This window comes from Drosophila montana, unplaced genomic scaffold (genome assembly GCF_035044405.1).
Source record: "Drosophila montana isolate Dmon_TW-CO22-7 unplaced genomic scaffold, ASM3504440v1 contig_3373_1, whole genome shotgun sequence".
NCBI classification, from domain to species: Eukaryota; Metazoa; Arthropoda; class Insecta; order Diptera; family Drosophilidae; genus Drosophila; species Drosophila montana.
In genome coordinates this window covers 7,309-18,004 of record NW_026998260.1, presented here as the reverse complement: position 1 = coordinate 18,004, position 10,696 = coordinate 7,309, and the positions used below count along the sequence as shown (strand labels likewise).

Genomic DNA, 10,696 nt, shown 5'->3' with positions numbered 1-10,696 from the left:
TTCCCATTCTAAATTCAAAATTATCCACTTTAAATTAATTATTATCGCTTTTCAAATCAATAAAGTTTCATAATAAAATGAATATGTTCCCCCTTTTAATTTTAATATTGTCCAATTTAAATAAAAAATAAATGATATTGAAAAAAAATATTTTTATTCTTGAATTGATAATCTTTACTTAAAATTAAATATTATAATTATTATCTTAATTATTAAATAATATAATATTTGCTTATAGTTTTAATGGAAATATATATTTGTTTTTCTACTAATCCATTTTAAGTGGTAGTAATTAAAGTGATTTATATTAAACAACTGTTTTGATTATTCATTATATACAAATGCATCGGGTGGCTGTTAAAATTCGTTATTTCTTTAAAAACTATTTTTGGATCTCTTTTTCCACCCCATAAGCTTGTATGTGTGTACAAAACTTATTTACATAAATATAACTGCAACTAACATAAACTGTTTCATCTTGATAGAAAAAGAAGCGCAATTTAAACAATTTAAATGTTTTTTTTCTGTGTACCAGCCGTTTGGATGTATAACAGATGGCAACAGGCAAGTTAAAATATAATCGGACGAATCTGTAGTCAAAGAAAATATAAATAATTAATAAAGGAAAATATTTATTTCATGAGTATATATTTTATTTATTTAAAAGTTAGTTGATTAGATTTGATAGTAGCTTATTAAGTAAAAAATACCGTTTGATTCTGCAAGTTACAATTCTTTCAAATTTTTTTTACAATTGGCATTGTGAATATTGCTTCCCATTTTCCAAACAACATACATTCTTTACCCGGGTACAAAATTTTAAAATCGAGTTTTATCTGAAATGTAAGAATTAAATCATAAATATAAATCTATCATGGTAAATAATATACATATGTGTGGTTAAAGTCTAAAGTCTAATTGTACCAACCAAATCGACAGCACGACTATCTGTGTACTTTTTAATTTTTCGTCGTCCTCACTTGCCATATCTGTGTGTATATAAATATCCATCTGTGTGTATATGAATTTTTTCAAAAAACAAAACATATGAAATATATGTACATACAATATAATACATACATAAATGTGTCTATACACTCACTATAAGCTGTGACCAGCCGCTGTTCTGCTTCTTTCCCCTGCACACTTTCGAAATTCGTTTCTTTAATATACATACATATGTACATTTGTATGTACATACATTGTTGTATAAAATAATACCACTTGTACATACCTGCAATTTCTAAGCACCGCTCCAAGAAAATTATATTATAATTGCACTTTTTAAATTTTTTTTATCACTTTTTACAACATTTTTTGTTTCACTACGTCCACTCTCAAGTGCGCTTCAATTTTGAATAATTGATCGCCACGGCGTCGCGTCGATTTTGGGCACAATGAATAAAAAGAACCGATTACCGTTATAAAAACGGCAAGCGCGCGTATGCAAAAAGTAGATAACTTATAAAAAGTAGATTTGACATTATGGATGTAACATTTTTCATTTAAATTAAGGTACTGTGTAACTATTTTTAACTTAAAATTGTCCAACGTCAGAATTCGTCATATATAATATTAAAGTTAAATATAAAAAACTTTAATTTAACTATTTTCTATACTTCGTTTAAATATGAAAATTATATTTATTTAATATACAATTTTTATATTTAGATGAAGTGTAAAAAACTTCATTTTAAAAATGCTTATTCTTTAAATTATGAATTATTAATATTAAATTTAAATACAAAACCACGTTTGCCCTCAGTTTTTTTTCTGTATTTGGATCGATAATGAACCATTTTAGCTTAAAATAGAATACATACTACAATTTTATATAAAACTAGCGGGTATAACCCGGCCTTGCCCGTGGAACGTATGTTAAAAATCAACGTTCTCAAAAAGCTTTGAAAATGATTTTGTAACTTATCGGACGGTAAACAAACAATTTTCATAGAAACGTTTTCCGACAATTTACCACTGTTGCGAGTGGAATTTCCCAAATCGCTGAAACACGTATTCATTATATTCTTATGTAGAGCTTTGAAAATAAGTTTAAAGCAAATCGGACACAACTTAAAACTTCGCACAAAAAATCTTTGAGTCGCATTCCACCCGAAAAAGTTTGATTCTGTGAACACGTCTCAAATGATTTTTCTTAAGATCTTTGGAAACGAATTTGAACACAAAACGTCATCCACCAAATCTTTGACCTCCATTTCCACCAAGGAGGAATGGATTTTCGAAAAGTGTGAAACACCCCTCAAATGAATTTGAACAAAGATCTTTGAAAATAAGTTTGGGTCCGATCCGATCGTAAACAAAAAACTTTCATACAACCGTTTTCCGCCAAGTTACCACTGTTACGGGTGGAATTTCCCAAATCGCTGAAATACGTATTTATTAAGTTCTTATGTAGAGCTTTGAAAATAAGTTTGAAGCAAATCGGACGCAACTTAAAACTTCTCCCAAAAAATCTTTAAATCGCATTCCTCCCGAAGAAGTTTGAATTCTGCGAAAAGTGTGAAACACGTCTCAAAGGATTTTTCTTATAGATCTCTGGAAATGAATTTGAGCGCGAAACGTCACCCACCAAATCTTTGACTTCCATTTCCACCAAGGAGGAATGGATTTTCCTAAAAGTGTGAAACACCCCTCAAATGAATTTGAACAAAGATCTTTGAAAATAAGTTTGAGGCCGATCCGATGGTAAACATAAAAGTTACATACAAACGTTTTTCGCGATTTTTCCACACTTGCGGGTGGAATTTCCCGAAACCCCGTCTTAACGTGCACCTACATCACATAAGGTAGCTACAGTGAAATTTTCAGCTTCCTAGTTCTTACGGTTTGGGCTGTGCGTTGATCACCAATCAGTCAGTCAGTCAGTCAGGACAAACAGTTTTATATATAGAGATTAATGCAACTAAATATTTATATTATATTAAATATTTAAGTTCTAATCATATTGAATATGCCATTTTAGTATGTTTTTCTTTAAATTACAGGGGTTTGTATTAAAATTTAATATGAAAATATTTAAAATAGGGCATTTTAAAATTAAATATGATCGTATTTAATTTCGCGTTGCATTTTTTTTTCTCTGTGAACATTTTGTTCAGCATATGACTCAACAGCTTAAGGCTTTTTGTGTGTGATCGTTGCACAAGGTAGATTTTCAAAAAAAGTGTTATAAATAATAATAAATTAATTTAATGTACGTAATAAAGGTAGAAATATGTACTAAACAGCACAAAAAATAAAATTTAATGAAATGTGACGTCGTAATTTATGATATTGACAAATTTTCATTTAAATCATTTCTAGGTTTATGCAAAACCCATGACTCTTTACCTACAGAAAGCGGCAAAAATTGATATTAAAAATGTTGAATACAATAAAGCTTTTGAAAAATTAAAAATATTAATTATGAACGACCCAATATTAGTATGTCCAGACTTTAATAAAAAGTTTCAGGTAACAACCGGCGCAAGTAATTTTGCAATAGGAGCTGTGTTGTCACAAGATAACAAGCCAATTAGTTTCTCAAGTAGAACGTTAAACGATCATGAACAAAATTACAGTACAATAGAAATAGAGCTTTTAGCAATAGTGTGGGCAGTAAAATATTTTCGCCCATATTTATATGGCAGACCATTTGACATTTTAAGCGATCATAAGCCACTCGTTTGGCTAAACAACATTAAAGAACCCAACATGAAATTACAACGTTGGCGTATTAAACTTAGTGAATATAATTTCTCAATCAAATACTTAGAAGAAAAATTAAGCCACGTAGCAGATGCTTTATCACGCATCAAAATTGAAGAAAATATACTAGGCGAACAAGATATTAAAACACAAGCTACAGCACATAGCGCTGAAGAAGATAATGAAAAATAATACATTTAACAGAAAATCCATTAAACTATTTTAGAAGACAAATAAAAATGATTAGAAGTGATACCGAAAATATAGAAGTTGAATCATATTTAAAAAAAAATTAAAATAAAAATAGAATATTTAAACCTAAACATTCAAAAAGCTAAACAGATATTGATAAAACATTTTTGCAACAATTCAAGTGTATTATACATAGAAAACGACTCAGGTTTTGAAATATTACAACAAGCCTTTAAAGAAATAATGAACCCCAAAACAACTCGAATATTACGAACAAATATTAAAGTAAAAGACAGAATTTAAAGAAATATTAGTAAGCAACCAGAAGAAACTTTTACATTCAGGTATCGAAAAGATGGTCAGACTTTTTAAAGAAACATACTATTACTCAGACTATCAAAATTTAATCCAAACCATAATTAACGAATGTGAAGTTTGTAATCTAGCTAAGATTCATCACAGGAACACATCATGTAAATTTAAAAGCATTGCAAAGAGAGCTGGTGCTGGTCTGGTCTCCAAAACACCAGCTCAGAAAAGCTTTGAAACCGCAAAAAAAAAGAATTTAAAATAAATGTAAAATAATTTAATATATAATTTAAGTTGTTTAGGTATACACGTTTTTAATTATAAGGTTATTAGTTTGTAAGTTAAAAGTTTTCAATAATGTATGCTATTTTAAAGGGTGTACTTTAAGCAGAAAACTTCCTGACAATTATTGTTACATGAAAAACAACCCTCCAGTTCTTATAAAAAATATAACAGATGATTTGATAATTGGCAGAAAGTTTAAAAAAGACAAAGCCTTTATCAGGAACCATTCAGCTCAACAAATTTAGGTATTTATGTATATTATTGAATCAGACGATAGCGAAGAGGAGGTGTTTTCACTAACTGATTTAGAGAGTAAAGCTGTAGCATTTCCCTTTGAGAATAAATTAGTTATAGTGCCAATGCTCCATTTTTATTAGGAAAATATTAACAGTTTCCGTTTTTATCGTTACCTTGACTTAACAATATATCATAATAAATTAAAAATTGACAGTAAAACAAAAATAAAAATTATAATATATATAAAAATAATTTGATTAAAAATAATCATTAACATTTTATGACTCAAATTTCAAAAGTATTTTTGGATATATAATGATTCTATTACCTTTAATTAAAATATTTTTATTCATATTAGAAAAAGAATATAATGAACGGACCAGCAGCGAAAAAAAAACTGTTTTAATGGCGGCCAGGGTGAATGTTAGGCATGCCGATATAAAAGGTAACTTTACAACTGAATTATAAATATTTCATTAATTAATATTAACTTTTAATAAAAGGGGTATAATGTTGTTGTGCAAATGTATGTAACAGGCAGAAGGAAGCATCTCCGACCCCATAAAGTATATATATTCTTGATCAGCATCAACAGCCGAGTCGATTTAGCCATGTCCGTCCGTCCGTATGTATGAACGTAAGGATATCAGAAGCTAGTGGTTACCTGTGGGTGCTCCTAGTCCATGCGCAGATCGAGTTTGTTTCATATAATCGATAGCTTGCCCAGTTTCCAAGTAATCGATAAGAATCAATATCGAAATCCTCTTTTGAGCTATTTTGGTAAATAATACGGGCTAGAGGCACCTAACTTGACAACTAGCTTCCAGAATAGTATAAATATATCAATTATCTTTCATTTTATAGCTATCGCCACTTCCCCGCTACCACCACAATGCTATAAATCATGTTAGTAAACCAACTTGTATTGCCTATCTAATTAAGCCACAATTTAAATGCAATTGTCATTTTGAGAATACACGATTATTTTATAGTACAATAAGATCTACTACTGAAAATGTCATCAAGATCGATTTTTTTTAATTTATCCTTATTACAATCGATTGCGTAGCGCGAGCTACATTTGGTGTATAAATTAGAATAAAACTGTTTAGCTATTATTATTTATTAGACAATCCGTCTGGATAGTTTCGTGGGTATGAGAAAACTGACTTTACAATTATATCTTAAGTTATAATGAAGCCGCAACGTTCCGGCAGCGGCATGGGCAGATCGCTGACTCTGCGCCTCGTGCCGTTCTTTAGCAGCCGCTCAGCACGCGCTGGTCCCGGATCATATTTCTAAGCGCTGGCCGTTGACCGGCCGCAAGTGTCGCAACATTGTTGCGACGGCATCCGGTCGCCCAATCGGACTAGCTGGTGATAACTCCTCCCTCAGCTAAGTGAAGGGCGTCCTCGGGCTTCCGTACGTTTGCCACCAATGCAGTCTGCCGCTTGAGTTTAAGGTTCGTCACGCTTAATTCATGTAGAAATGGCAGACTCAGATGTTCCCGGTACTCGGTAACATTGATCTAAGGACACCATAGCTATTGATAAATGTGGTCTTGTTTATCTCGATCTTATCATCGAAGGTAGCTATTTATGTCCCGGAAATATATTGTTGTGCGCCCCACCATTGTCCATGTTTGTGACGGTAGCATCGTTGATAATGATTGCGCCGTCATCTATGTTGGTAAGCGGGCTCAGATGGCCCGAGCGCGTGCTGCACTGTGCAGAAATTCCGTATATGAGCTGTATAATAACGCATAACGTGGTATCGCCGCATCGCATTTACCGACGGCGTAGGTATTTGCACCGCAGTCTGCAACTATATTGCTGTCTTCAAGATCTAAAATTCTATTGCAATGCTGAACTGGATAAATGTTGATTTTCTTACAGGCTAATTCAGGATTTGGATATTTAATTAGGAAGTACAATATTTCGTTATTTTGAAAGGCCTTAATGCTAGCTACTTCTAATATGTCTGCTACACTAGCATGTGATAAGTGTTTAAAGGTCATTTCTTTTATATCAATTTCATCCAATATTGCTGGGCTGATCAGTTTTATTTTTGCCAGTGTGATGGTGAGGATTAAATTGTGTAAATCTGTAATTATTATTCTATTTTTTGCCAAAAGTGTTTCGTAGAAGTGATCTATAGTGGTCCCGTCAGTTTTGTGTATTGAATTTAGAGTCTTTGTTAGTTCGTTGAGTCTCGTTTGTAGTTTTGTATTTATTTCTATTTGCCTGGTTTCTGAATCTATTAACTGCATCTGCCTACACTTTATTTGCTCCCAATCGTCAATGTCGGGAGTTCCTGCTACTACTCTTAAGGCTGTTCCTAAAAGATTTATACTGCGAGAATGTCTATGATTAACTATTAGTGTTGCTATTAATGTGTCGATATGTGCAAGGTCTGTAGTCAGTACTTCCCTGATACGTTCCTGGTTGAATAGTTGTATTGTGTTCTTGCTCTCTTCCACGTAAGTCTCGTAAGTTGTCATGTTCGTAGTGTGTCCCAGGTTGCCGTACTTGTCCCAAATAATCACGTCACCGTCTGCTACGGGTATGTAGTCAGAGTGAGTGTAATTTGTCAGTTTCATTGTTGCGGTCGTAAGTGCGGTTGGTATCAGGATAAAAAAACGTATAAGCCTAGAAGGAGTAAATGTATCTTAGGAAAAATGTATAAACGTTTTTGCTTAAATACTAGAGGTATCTTTAAACTTAATACTTGAGGTTGTCCTTATGGACCACCCTCCCTTTTATAAGAACCGTCGTGCCAAGGTCGGCGTTGATAGTTTCTTCAGTGCATAGTGGTGTTAGCTTAGTACCTAGTCGTCCTCCTGTTTGGAATTCTCTATGTGACCTATCTTTATTTGATTGTTCGAGGCTCTTGTCTTGGGCTCTTTGAAGTTGTTCCTTTACTTGAGATGCTAGCTCTATTGGGGCTGAGTGCACTATTTCTATCGGTTTTCTGTTAGTGACGGAATGAATGGTTCTATTATATGCGATGGTGGATAGGAGGATTAGATCAATAGTGTCGTCAATTTTTTTTTTTTTCATATTTCAAACAACGGGCTATCTCCGCGAGTGGAATCTTTCCACCTGTCCGTTTGACGTACTATGTAGGGGAGGTGCTTTCGAGATTTGTATGTCAAAATTATTTGCTAGAATAGTTCGAATGGTTTCGGAGTTTAATGCTTTCTCGTTATCGCAGTAAATTGTTCTTGTTCCCGGGAAAAAACTTTCCAGGTGGAGTATTGGGGTTTTTATGTCAACGATCGCTCGTGAGTTTATTGGTTGGACCACGGCGAATTTTGAGAGTTTGTCAATGCATGTCAAAAACAATTTTTTGTCGGTAGAAAAAATGTCAACATGCAGTAGTTCCCTGTGAATGATGGGATAGGGGTTCTGCCTATGGCCTGTTTGACCAGGTGACGGCTATGCTTTGCTTTTGAACAGATTTTGCAGTTTGCAGCAATTTCCGTAGCTAGTCTGCTCATTTTGGGGAAGAAATAGTCACGCAATATTTGTTTGACATTTTCTTGTGCGGCGCGGTGCGCTCTGTTGTGTTCGGTGATAACAATTTCCCTTTGTTCGGTTTGGTCGGTTATATTTGCGACCAGGTGTTTTGAATAATTGAAAGTTGTTGCGGGAATTTCTCTACCAGCCTGTGTTGGATAAAAACTAGTATCGGAAGTTCGCAGTGTAATGAGTTGACCACGTCAGTTTTTACCAAGTCCTGTAGTGTCTGCCATAAGGCCTCTCTGTCTGTGAATCGGATCACATGTCTTACTTTGTCCTTGAAAAGGATAAACGTTCTAACCAAGGGGAATTCTGCTTCCTCAATTATGATTTGGTTACGGAAACAGTTTATTGGTTTTTCTGTTGCTTCAATGGTGTATGTAAGGGACTGCTCACTGTGAATTGTGGCGATATTTGAGTCTACCTCCGTATGTGAATCGGTGTCGTTGCTTAAAGCGTTCAGGTTTTGGCGAGACAGAGCGTCAGCCACTTGATTTTCTTTACCTGGTTTATAGATGACTAGCGGGTATAACCCGGAAAATGATTTTAAAACTGATCGGACGGGAATCAAACAACTTTTATGCAAATCAGAAAACTCTTAAAATTCACCAAAAAAATCTGAAAAATGCATTTTCCACCGAAGGAGTTTAGATTTTGCGAGAAATGTGAAACACGTCTCTAATGATTTTTCTTATAGATCTTTGGAAATAAATTTGAACACAAAACGTCATCCACCAAATCTTCTCTCTCAAATCTCTTTGCACCAAGGAGGAATGGATTTTTCAAAATGTGTGAAACACCCCTTAAATGAATTTAAACATACATCTTGAAATATGAATTTGGGGCCGATCGGATGGTAAACAAAAAACTTTCATACAACCTTTTTCCGCCAATTTACCACTGTTGCGGGTGGAATTTTCCAAATCGCTGAAATACGTACTTATTAAGTTCTTATGAAGAGCTTTAAAAATAAGTTTGAAGTAAATCGGACACAACTTAAAACGCCGCCCAAAAAATCTTTAAATCGCATTCCCCCCGAAGAAGTTTGAATTCTGCGAAAAGTGAGAAACACGTCTCAAATGATTTTTCTAATAGATCTCTGGAAATGAATTTGAGTGCGAAACGTCACCCACCAAATCTTTGACCTCCATTTCCGCCAAGGAGGAATGTATTTTTCAAAAAGTGTGAAACACCCCTTAAATGAATTTAAACATAGATCTTTAAATATGAATTTGGGGCCGATCGGATGGTAAACAAAAAACTTTCATACAACCGTTTTCCGCCAAGTTACCACTGTTACGGGTGGAATTTCCAAAATCGCTGAAATACGTATTTATTAAGTTCTTATGTAGAGCTTTGAAAATAAGTTTAAAGCAAATCGGACACAACTTAAAACTTCCCCCAAAAAATCTTTAAATCGCATTCCTCCCGAAGAAGTTTGAATTCTGCGAAAAGTGAGAAACACGTCTCAAATGATTTTTCTAATAGATCTCTGGAAATGAATTTGAGTGCAAAACGTTACCCACCAAATCTTTGACCTCCATTTCCACCAAGGAGGAATGGGTTTTCCGAAAAGTGCGAAACACCCCTCAAATGAATTTGAACAAAGATCTTTAAATATGAATTTGGGGCTGATCGGATGGTAAACAAAAAAGTTACATACAAACGTTTTTCGCGATTTTTCCACACTTGCGAGTGGAATTTCCCGAAACCCCGTCTTAACGTGCACCTTCATCACATAAGGTAACTACAGTGAAAATTTCAGCTTCCTAGCTCTTACGGTTTGGGCTGTGCGTTGATCACCAATCAGTCAGTCAGTCAGTCAGTCAGGACAAACAGTTTTATTAATAGAGATAATTGCGTTGTGTTCATCGATAAATGATTTCCAGCGCTTATTCTTAGCGTTAGTATTTTTATCTGACACCACGAACGTTAGTGGCTGATGATCGGTGTAAATTTTTAATTTCCTAACACCATACAGGTAATTTCGTAAGTTCTTGAGGGCCCATACTTTGGCCAAGAGTTCCCGTTCGTTCGTTGCAAAGTTTATTTCATTTTCCCGTAGTGTCCAGGAAATCATTGTGATTGGTCTGCCATCTTGGGCTAACACTGCCCCTAGGCCGTGTGCCGAAGCGTCTGTAGTTAAGTCGAATGGTCTTTTAAAATCTGGGTATATCAGATGCACGTCTTCTGATGCCAATATGTCTTTTAGTTTGTTGAAGGCATGTAGCTGCTGTGAGCTTAGATTAATCGGAACCTTCCTGGACTGATTAGCACTTATTTTGCCGTTGTCGCCTTTTAGAAGGTCCGTTAGCGGTCTTGCAACGGTGGCGAAGCCCTTTATAAAGTATCTGCAATAATTTGCTAACCCTAGAAATGATCTAAGGCCAAACAATGTTTTTGGTGGTTGGAAATCCTTTATGGCCTGAGTTTTGTCGGCCGAA

General features: G+C 34.3%; 1 long non-coding RNA gene across 2 annotated transcripts; it reads right to left on the bottom strand.

Moving 5' to 3' along the window:
* Positions 1-770: 770 nt before the first annotated feature.
* Positions 771-1,343, bottom strand: LOC135434549 (uncharacterized). 2 transcript variants are annotated; one of them, XR_010437248.1, is made up of 3 exons: positions 1,235-1,343; positions 891-1,011; positions 771-836 (listed from the first exon to the last, which is right to left on the bottom strand). It is a non-coding gene; the product is annotated as an uncharacterized LOC135434549 (long non-coding RNA). The 2 variants fall into 2 exon arrangements; XR_010437249.1 differs by having other exon boundaries at positions 891-989; positions 1,235-1,337.
* Between the last annotated feature and the right edge of the window lie 9,353 nt (positions 1,344-10,696).